The sequence below is a fragment of the Lactuca serriola genome, chromosome 6, assembly GCF_051521515.1.
Source record: "Lactuca serriola cultivar US96UC23 chromosome 6, Lser_US96UC23_V15, whole genome shotgun sequence".
Classification (NCBI taxonomy): domain Eukaryota; kingdom Viridiplantae; phylum Streptophyta; class Magnoliopsida; order Asterales; family Asteraceae; genus Lactuca; species Lactuca serriola.
Genome location: NC_136413.1, coordinates 90,477,647 through 90,488,527, shown reverse-complemented (window position 1 = coordinate 90,488,527; position 10,881 = coordinate 90,477,647). Strand labels below are relative to the sequence as shown.

General features: G+C 35.2%; 1 long non-coding RNA gene across 1 annotated transcript; it reads left to right on the top strand.

Moving 5' to 3' along the window:
- Window positions 1-3,696: 3,696 nt before the first annotated feature.
- Window positions 3,697-6,480, top strand: LOC145060585 (uncharacterized). The gene is made up of 3 exons (XR_013686821.1): window positions 3,697-5,172; window positions 5,948-6,015; window positions 6,308-6,480. It is a non-coding gene; the product is annotated as an uncharacterized LOC145060585 (long non-coding RNA).
- Window positions 6,481-10,881: the final 4,401 nt, after the last annotated feature.

The following is a 10,881-nucleotide window of genomic DNA, read 5'->3' as shown; positions in this document are numbered from 1 at the left end:
TGAAACACATAACACAACAACTGTAAGCATAAATGCTTACTGAGTTCCCTAGAATACTACATACAACAAATACGCCACTCGAGGCCATAATACGACCTTCCAGTCGTTATGTCTCAACGGGACCCTCCAGTCCCATAGCTCATTAGACCCTCTGGTCCGGTCATAGCTCGTTGGGCCCTCCGGCCCGGTCTGTATCGTTGGACCCTTCGATCCGGTCTATAACATCATACAACATACACATAACACATAGCACATAATCTCATACATAGCACATAATCTCATACATAGCACATAAGACCCTCTGGTCCACACAATATACCACTCTAGGTAACGTATAGTGAGAAGACTCACCTCGATGTCTCGGTAAGTATCTGACTCGGAAGAAATGTAATCTAGCCTCCGCCTAATCACATAAAGTAAATACTCCCATAAATACAACGGTACTCAACCCTAAAAGTCAAAAAGGTCAATGGTCAAACTTTGACCTGACTCGTCGAGTGCACTAGGGCGACTCGGCGAGTCTACACGTGTCCACTGACTCTCTTAGTCCCCTTTTGACACGTCAAGTTCTTCCCCTGACTCGACGAGTTCCACCTGGCATGAATCGCGGGGCCACCCCGACTCAACTCGCCGAGTCTCAAGAACAACTCGGCGAATTCCACTTGAACTCAGTCTCCCTCGACTCTCCCTGACTCACTGAGTTATTCCCCAACTCGGCAAGTTCACTCACTAGGTGATTAACGGGCAACCTTCATACTACTCGCCGAGTCTGTTCTTCGGACTCAGCGAGTTCATGCCATGCACAAACTCTAAACAACTCCTGAGGTCAGATCTGTTCCATACAATCATAGATCTGGCCTCCCCAAGCCTCATAATCACGTAAAGTTCGGACCTTGGCACTCATATAACATCTAAATGGTCCAAAATGGTGATTTAGTCCCAAAAATGACATCCCGAGCTCATGACTCCCAAAACGACTTATAAAGCTCCAATAGTTAAGCCCTCTGGACCTCTTTGGGTCCAGATCCATAACACAAACTCGAGAAGGGACCAAATGCTCTACTTAATCAACCTCTAAAAGGGTTAGAAAACCCTAACATAAAGGATCAACACAAAAAACTGAAGAAAGTTCAAGAATAATACCTCAATATAGTCTCTATGAGCTCAAAAACCACCAAAATCGCACCTCCTTCAGCCTCCTCTTGCCTTGGTCACTTCCTTCTTGCAAAAACAACCACAAAAGGATCAAGAATGACCTCTCCTTCCTCACAAACGCTCTAGATCTCTTAGGGTTTCTCTCTGGGGGTTGGTGGCCGCAAATGACGGCCCTAAGGGCCTTTAAATAGGTCTCAAACCCTGGAAATTTGGGTTTCATTAAACAGAGTGGACTCGCCGAGTCCACTCGTGAACACGCATACGAATCCGCGACCATACTCGGCGAGTTTGGATGCCAACTCGCCGAGTCCCCCCACAAAACCCAAAAATAAAGGAACAAAATATAATACCAGGGAATCCGGATGTTACAATTAATTTTTTCATATAAATTGTTATTCTTGATACTTATAAAAAAATATTCTTTCAGAAAAAAAATATATTTCATATTTATAAATGTTTTATCTTAAAATATTCTTTCATTAAAATATTTATAAGCATATTCTACTAGATAGTTAGTTATAATACAATTACAAGTTCATTTAATCAATAATATGCATTCTGTCTCGTAGCATTTTTATAGGTTATCATTATAACAGAATGTCATTTTGCCATAATAATATCAGGTATAATGAAAAATTATGTTACAACTAAAATTCAATTGATTAAAAAAATTAGAATTTTTAAATCCTGAGAATTAATTATCCCCAAAAATCAAAAAATTTCTTTTTTTAAATTTATCTCAATTGACTAAAAATACTCTTACAGTGAAATTAGTTGGTATTTTTCAATTGTTTTTAATTCAATAATATTCATTAATCACTTTATTAAAATAACTAAAATGATTGGTGTACAATTAACCCTACATTCATACAATAGATAGTTAGAATACAATAACCTAGCCCTATATATATATATATATATATATATATATATATATATATATATATATATATGTGTGTGTGTGTGTGTGTGTGTGTGTGTGTGTGTTTATTCTATAATTACATGTATATGTTTATTAGGGCTGAGCATGGTGCGGTTCGGTTTTTTCTTTGCGGTTTTTTGTCAGTTATTTTTATTTGGTTTTTGTTTTGCCTTTTTACTACAACTCAACGAGTTGCTTTGACTCGGATTAGAAGTCTTAATCATTTTTTGAGAAACTTTATGTAGATATGAGGAGCGCCAAAATTTTCATCCCCAACAATCTGTGACTCCTCAAAGATGTAAGTTAAGAGCCATAAACTTGACTCCCTTATATGAAATGTGTGAATGGTGAAGGTTTTATCTCAAATGCGATGAGCGATACTGTTATCAGGCTGGAAAAATTAAAGCCGAAATGATATCTTGGAGATGAACCAATACCACCGCCTATTGGTTTGAAATCAAATAACATAACCATTCATCAAACATGCTTCTAATGCTTGAATATAATACAAATTAAATATAACATTTGTTTCACAGGTACATACGATAATAGTAATTAATGTATTCATAAAAATGATATTATCATCACTAGTACTCTTAACATTAAAATGTTAAAAAAATATAATAACATTATTTGTTTTTGTAAATATCACTATATGTATGCTTAAAAATATACAATCATTCTCTGATAAGATAGATATTTATATTTATAGAAATTTTAATTGTCATGAGTTCTTCGTTCTTACAAATATCAACACTTAATATATATATATATATATATATATATATATATATATATATATATATATATATATATATATATTAGGTGCGATTCGGTTTTTTGCGGTTTTTGCAAGACTAGAAACCGCACCACACCGAACATTTTCGGTTTTTACAAAACTAAAAACCACACCGTCGGTTTTCATTGCGGTATCGGTTTTTCAGTTTCGGCTTATGCGGTTTTTTCGGTTTTTATGGGTTTGCGGTTCGGTTTTTGCACACCCCTTTATTGTAAGAACTCTTTTATTTTGTTCAGTAACAACTTATCCCATATCTCTTGGAAATTCTTTCTTTAAATATTGAATTTGTCCCGCATCAGTGCTAATATGCAACTTACGTCCTCTTTAACTCTAATATAAGGCAACATCAAGTTGACAATTCTCCCAAAGTTAGGCTTGGAATGGATTTGAGTTTTAGCCTAAAACTGTTCTAGTAAAAACGAAAAAATTGAGAAACCGAACCCATCAGTTTTGGGTTGAGTTGGTTCTATTTTTCTGAAACTGACAATTCGGTTTTGGGTTTAGTTTTACCTTAAAAGTGACGTAACCCGGCTCATGCTCACCCTAGTACCCACAATCATGCCATGCAATTCGTCAAGCCAGTAAGAACGACATCTAGGAACACAACAACATGATGTTTAGGTTAAGGATTTCTTTGTACTGTGTGTATTTCCCGTATACTCTCTCCTCTTTTCTTTTTTCCATTTTCAGTTTTTAATATATATATATATATATATATATATATATATATATATATATATATATATATATAATAAAAATCTTATTAAAAATATATTAAAATTTATGTTATTTTTCCTTACAAATAGAATATAATATTGGTATAGCATATATTTTTATAAAAAATAAAAAATGAGGGAAAATGAAAGATGACAACATAAGGGCAAATGAAAAGAACCTATTTCTTTTTCTTTTGACTATTGCATTGGTACGGTAAGACTATCCAGAGTAGAAGGGTGAAGAGGCATGGGAGGCTGACGTGTCAGCCCCCAAGACGCGTGAACACTGCCCCTACCTCCGGTGGGTTGAGTGAGGCGTCTTCATGGAGATGGGCTGAGACGACAAATTTGATTGGTTATTCCTTTTTTGGCCGTTGCATGCGACCGTTTGACACATTAAAAAAATTAATTATTTAATTACTACAACTTTCTCTATATATAGCACTCTTTTTTCATTTCAAAGACAAACACTTTTTCAACACAAAACACACATACTCACCAAAAAATATTCCTTCCTCACATATTTTTATAGATCCAAACCAAAATACATCATTCACCCCAAACACCCAAACACTCCAAATGATCCTCTATCGAATCTTAGCTACATGTAATTGATATCATCTCCAATTCAACAACAACCTCTATTCACCAATCTTCCATACCACCCACATTACTACCAAAAACAACAACCACTACAATTCATTCAACCCTAATTTCAAGCCTTTCAACAACAACCTTCTCCGCAATTTCAACCCCAAAGTTCCTAACGTTAACAAACTTCACAACCATCTCTAATTTCATTATCTCAATCTCAACCTATAAATCTTGAAAATGACGACGACGAAGAACGGGTTGAAGAAACACAACCATGTCGTAGTAGGCAAAAAAATCAAAAGATCCAAGGAAAAAGAAAAGTACGAACTGGACCGAGGAGGAGGAGGAAATTTTAGCTAAAACTTGAATTTTCATATCATAAGACGGGGATTTCGGCATAGCACAAACGATTTAAAGCTTTTTCGAATCGTGTTTTAGACCACTCCATGCATTATTAGGAAGACAAACAAGCCAGGCATGCGACTTGGTCAATGCAAAATGATGTGACATTCGAGCGTCTTCACTAAATTTAACAGCATATTTGACAATCTTAAAAATATGCATAGAAGTGGTAGCAATGATTTCTGTAACAGCCCGGATTCCCAGGTATTATTCATTTATTTATTTTTGGTAATTTGTGAGGAGACTCGGCGAGTTGGAGCCTAGACTCGCCGAGTATGATCGCGGATTTGGATGCGGGTTCGCGTCTGGACTCGACGAGTCCAAGAGTGGACTCGGCGAGTCCACGCTGTTTAATGAAACCCTAATTTCCCGGCCCTGAGCCCTATTTAAGGGACCTTATAACCCTTCATTGCGGCTACCTTCGACCTTGAGAGCACCAGAGCACCTGAGAGATCTTGTGAGTGAGAAAAGAGGCCATTATTCATCATCCTTGTGTGTGTTAGCAAGAAGGGAAGAGGAAGGCCAAGCTAGGAGAGTTGGGGAGCTTGGATCTACTTCCATTTCGGCAGAGGAGGCTATTTGAGGTAATATTCAGAGCTTAATCTCGTGTTTTTATTGATATGGTCAAATCTAGGGTTTCTTCATGCCTTGTATGCCTTGTAATTGGAGTGTGAGAGGTCCCATGGGGAATTGGTACCTAGATCTGGACCTTAGTAGGTCCAGAGAGTCCGAAATGCTCTGCTTTATGCCTTTCCTTTTGAGTTGTGGACTTCGGTTACCATTTTAGATGTCATTTCACCAAAAGAAGCCTTGTAGGCGTTGCATGGTAGCCAAGATCGTAACTTTACGTGATAAATGTGCTTGGAAGGACTGGATCTATGAGTTACTGGAACGGATCTGACCTCAGGAGTGAGTTTGAGTTCATGCATGGCTTAGACTCGCCGAGTCCGAAGAACAGACTCGGTGAGTAGCATGAAGATGGTCCATAACCACTCAGCGAGTGGTCTTACCGAGTTAAGGGTTGACTCGGTGAGTCAGGGAGAGTCAGAGAGGGTTGACAGGTGGACTGAGTCAAGCTGGAACTCGCCGAGTTGTTCTTGAGACTCGACGAGTTGAGTCGTGGTGGCCCCGCGAATCATGCCAGGTGGAACTCGTCGAGTCAGGGAAGTACTCGACGTGACAAGAGAGGATCCTAGGGAGTCAGTGAACACGTATAGACTCGCCGAGTCACTCTAGTGCACTCGCCGAGTCCGGTCAAAGTTGACCGTTGACCGTTGACCAGAGCTGACCAATGTTGACTTGATAGGGTTAGTCAACCTTAGTTGTGAAAGTGTTAATTAGAGGTATATGATGTTATAGGAGGATTATAGCTCGGAGGATCGAGCGCGAGTGATTTCCGGGATTCACGAGTTATCAAGATACACGAGGTGAGTCTTCTCACTATACTTTACCTTGAGTAGGTAATCAGAGTTATGCGACAGAGTATTTGTATTCTATATGTATGTTATGTGTTGTACTGCATTATTTCTATGTGATTTATGTGGTGCATGTTTATAGAGTTGGAACCGGAAGGTTCCCAGAGTTAGAACCAGAGGGTTCACAGAGTAGGGTCTACGGGCCCACAGAGTTATAGCCTCGAGTGGCTAATATGTGTTATATATGGTATTTTGGGGAACTCACTAAGCTTTGTGCTTACAGTGTTGGTGTTATTTGTTTCAGGTACTAGTGATGATCGTGGGAAGGCGTCGGCTTGATCAGTACACACACATGGGATTTTTATGATATTTGATCTTGGGATTCATTGTATGACATTGATTGGAGTTTCAAACACTGATGTTTTATGAAAATTAAATGAATATGTTTTTGATATTATGCGAAAAATTATTTTGAAATTCACGGTGTTACAATTTCAACATTTTATCAACCGCGTTGTACCAATACAAATTTACCACCAATGGTAATCCATTTGCCAACCAAAAAGCATGTTAAGTTTGTCGCAATGGTCCAAAATGGGTCATTTATCCAGATATGGCGCATTCGGGATCTACACGGCTCCAACAAAAGGCTGAGAACTTCCGAGTCGGACATTGGTGTTAACCTTGACCTCAATGAAGAGTTCGACGCTACCGAGGGGGAGGGTCCACCGGACGTCCAACTTCAGTGACCACCGGGAAAGGACAAAGCGAGAAAGGGGACGTCTTCTAGCGGAAAATCAATCAACAAGTACGTACTAGCGGGGAAAATAGACAAAACTCTACATTTTTTAGAAAAAAAAAATTGAATCAACGGAGCAAGCTCGTCAGCGACAATTAGCACTCATCGATCTTCAAATTAAAAACACGGTGCCGCAACCGAATATCGATTCGAAAAATTTAAGGGTGTTTTTAAAAGTTAAACAAGTTCTCGATAAATATCGCAACTAGATTCTATGTTTTTTTTTTTTTTTTTTTTTTTTTTTTTTTTTTTTTTTTTAGTAATTTAGGTTTAATTTTCTATGTTATTTTTATGTTTTTTTTAGTAATTTAGGTTTAATTTTTTATGTTTTTTAATTAATGTAATGTGGTTTCAATTAATGTAAAATATTTTATTATGTTTTAAATTATGTTTTTATTTAATTTAATCATAAAAAAATTGTGAAGTTGTAACCATTTCATATGTTTAATGGGTTGATGGTGAAACTTCAATAAAATCGTGACGACCACTCTCTATAGCTTAAGGTGTCATACTATTAACATAGAATACAATAATATAATAAATTTAATAAGATATGATAAAAAAAAAACACCCACTAGTCCCATAAGTATTTTATAAGTATGGAAATAAATCGATGACTATCAGTTCCTCGTGGTTTGGGACAATCAATTAATCATTAACTTCACAATAGACGTATTTAGAACTTCATAGTCATTTCGAAAAATCCTAGAAAGTTGAATTATTTGTCTATTTAACGTTTTGGTGATTGTCTCCGTAATATAAGATATTAAAATGATATTAGTGAAAAAGTAATATAATAAAGAGATCATTATATTAAAATGATATCATTGAAAAAGTAAAAAAATAAGATAGAAGCTTTTCCTATTGTCTACACATTTTGACTTATTTTCTTTCTATTAAATTATAATATTGTCTACCACTCCACAATCCACATATTATCTACTTATATGGGGTAGTGGCCCATTCTTTTCCTTTTTTATGATTAATATTGTTATTATTCGTTATATCGTTAACAAATTATGGTGTCACTTTACTTTTATTTTCTTTTTATTTATTTATTTAATTTTTTTTTTAATTCTGTACCATTTATTATATATTGAATTTATACATAAGAAATAATGCTATTATTTATAGTAAGTTATAATATTACTAAAAAACAATATATACGCAACACTTATTATATATTACCAATAAAGATAAAGATTTTACAAAAACCATGAAATGTTCCTTTGATAAGGTTTATGTTTGGATTTAAAAATGATGTGCAATGATGAAGATCATCGATTTCACCAAACACATGAAGGTCTAATGAGAACACCACAAGTGCACATCCAAAACTTGATATATGTTGTTTGAATTATATATGTTGATTCCATTTGAATGATTGTCCCTTGTTGAATATGAATAAACATGAAGATAATTGAGATAACAAATTAAGCACATGATGAGTCAGTGATTTTCATAGATAGAAATAGTAGAAAATGTTAAATGAAGAATAAGTGGTTAGGGAGAGAAATTCCGAGCCACACTCTCTCTAATCTAAATGACTATATTTTTGGTGCACTCAATATAATGACCACTCCTCTTTATTTATAGAGAGAGATACCTTCTACACGATAATAAAAGGAAATATTCTAACATAACTATCACTAAGCATTAGAGAACATTTTCGGCTCCAACAATCTCCCAATGAGAACTCCACAACATCCAAAACTTGATAAAGCATGTTTGAATTATATATGTTGATCCCATTTGAATGATTGTCCCTCGAAGAATATGAATAAACACGAAGATAATCAAGATAATAAAATAAGAACATGATGAGTCAAATGATTTTCATCAATAGAAAGAGTAGAAAATGTTACATGAAGAACAAGTAATTAGGGAGAGAAATTCTCAACCACACTCTCTCTAATCTAAATGACTACATTTTGAATGTACTCAATAAAATAACCACTCACTCTTTATTTATAGAGAGAGGTACCTCTACACAATAATAAAAGAGAATATTGTAACCTAACTATCACTCAGCATTGGAGAACATTCCCCCTCCAACAATCTCCCCCTAAATGTTTGGAAATGATGAGGGATAAAAATATTAATACAAGGCTAATATAAATAATATCCAACATCCAAGTGCAGTAATAACAATGATATAAATGAGTAAATGGTGAAATATCTTGAAATTATGAAGTGTTTGTGATCTCTAACTCCGAGTAATGAATCTATAACATCAAAGGTCTTTGACTTTAGAGTCATCACTTCTGAGGCAAAAAGATTAGATCCACATCTACAAATGTGATTAATAAACTGAGTTGATCATCTTCAAAGTCACTCCAAAACTACTGAACTGAAGATCCCAAAATCATATCACACTTCATCTTCAAAATTTCCAATCAATCTCAATTCTCTAAATAAGATCATAATGTACCAATACATTTCTAAATGAGTAACTTGCTGAAAGTGTGAAGCATCCTGAAATGAAGTCTAAATAATAAATAAAATGGATCCTGGGATAGTCTAGCAAGGCCAAAAATTTGATCAATTATGATAAAAAACCAGTGCCATATCGCATTGCTAAACAAGTCTTTGTCTTCAAAGTATCAAAAATCCAAACTCGAACAAACTTCAAATCTAGTCCGGATGCACACTGAATATTCTCCCCCTATTTTTGATCGACAATGCAATAAGATCAAAAATAAATATTCTATGAAACATAACGTTGGATACCAGTAGCTTTGCATGCTCCCTCTTGATGTGAGAAGGGTCTCGAAGAGACAGAAAGTATATTAATACTTCCAAGGTCTTATATAGTTGGCTGATTTTGCAGCTTTGTTGAACAAATATTTACCGATAAAAACAATAATTAACTTATGTTGAAAATCTTTGCTGAGCTAAAGAAAGGCAGGAATACCTACTATTGAGCCATGAAATACTGTAACAACCAAGAGGGGTCTGCTGGTCCAGGAGATATGAGCTCTAGATACTGTTGGTCAAAGACTTTAGATAAATAAAATCCTTAGTCAGAAGTTACTGAGCCAACACTTCTGATCCTTCGATCATGTATCTGAAAATGGTCTGTCGACTTTGATCAAGTGGTCAGCAAAAAGGGGTGGAAGAACATCCACATTATTGTGATCAACCATGAGTAGAAGATGTGAGAAGCATAAGATTTGAATCATAAAAATTCGAAAATAATATTCTTGTTTGAGCAGAGAACAAAATGTTTCTGAAGAGTAAATGATGTCTTCAAACACAAGCTCTTGATCAGTGGGAACTGGGACAAGAAAATTAGTGTTAAAAATATTGGTTTAAAAGAAAATAATTTGTTAAAAATAAAAATGAAGTGTTTTACTTCTGGTCAGAAGTTACAAATGTCAGAAGAGTTTTCAGATCAGAAGGTTTTTGTTCGGAAGGATTCTTAGACCAGAAGGGTTGAATGCAGTGTGTAGTGGAGAGGGTGTTTAAGAAACTTATGTAGAAAAGAGATGTTAAAAGGATTCAGAAGGGTGTTGTACCAAGGAATTAAATCAAAAGTGTAAGGTCACACCTTATGAGATGATGAGGTTAGGGCCAGTGCCAACCTCAGTTTATCAATGTCAGCGTGAACTTCATAATCTAAGTAATCTTTGTATATTAGGCAGTTATATATATATATATATATATATATATATATATATATATGATAGATATCTGATCCGTAATCTAAATGATTAGGATTAGACGTTTACTTAGATAGGTATACATCCCAAAAATAATGGGATTTTAGTTATTGTAATCATATATATTCAACCTTAGGGTGAAAACCTAAGGTAATGCTTTGTGCCATCTTTATGAGCTTTCTTCTCTTTGTGAGAACCCTTCTTTTTTACTGAAAGTATCTTTGTGATTATACGTGTTCTTCAATTTTCTATTTAATCTTTTCTTTGTTTGATTCTTCCTTGTTATTCATACTTGAGTGTATCCAATGAATAGAAACCTTCAATTGGTAGCAAATCAGGTTTACGATACACTCAAGTCATCATATCGACCTCTTTTAATCCCACATAATCTATTGTTGGCCAGATCCATCCTTTTGA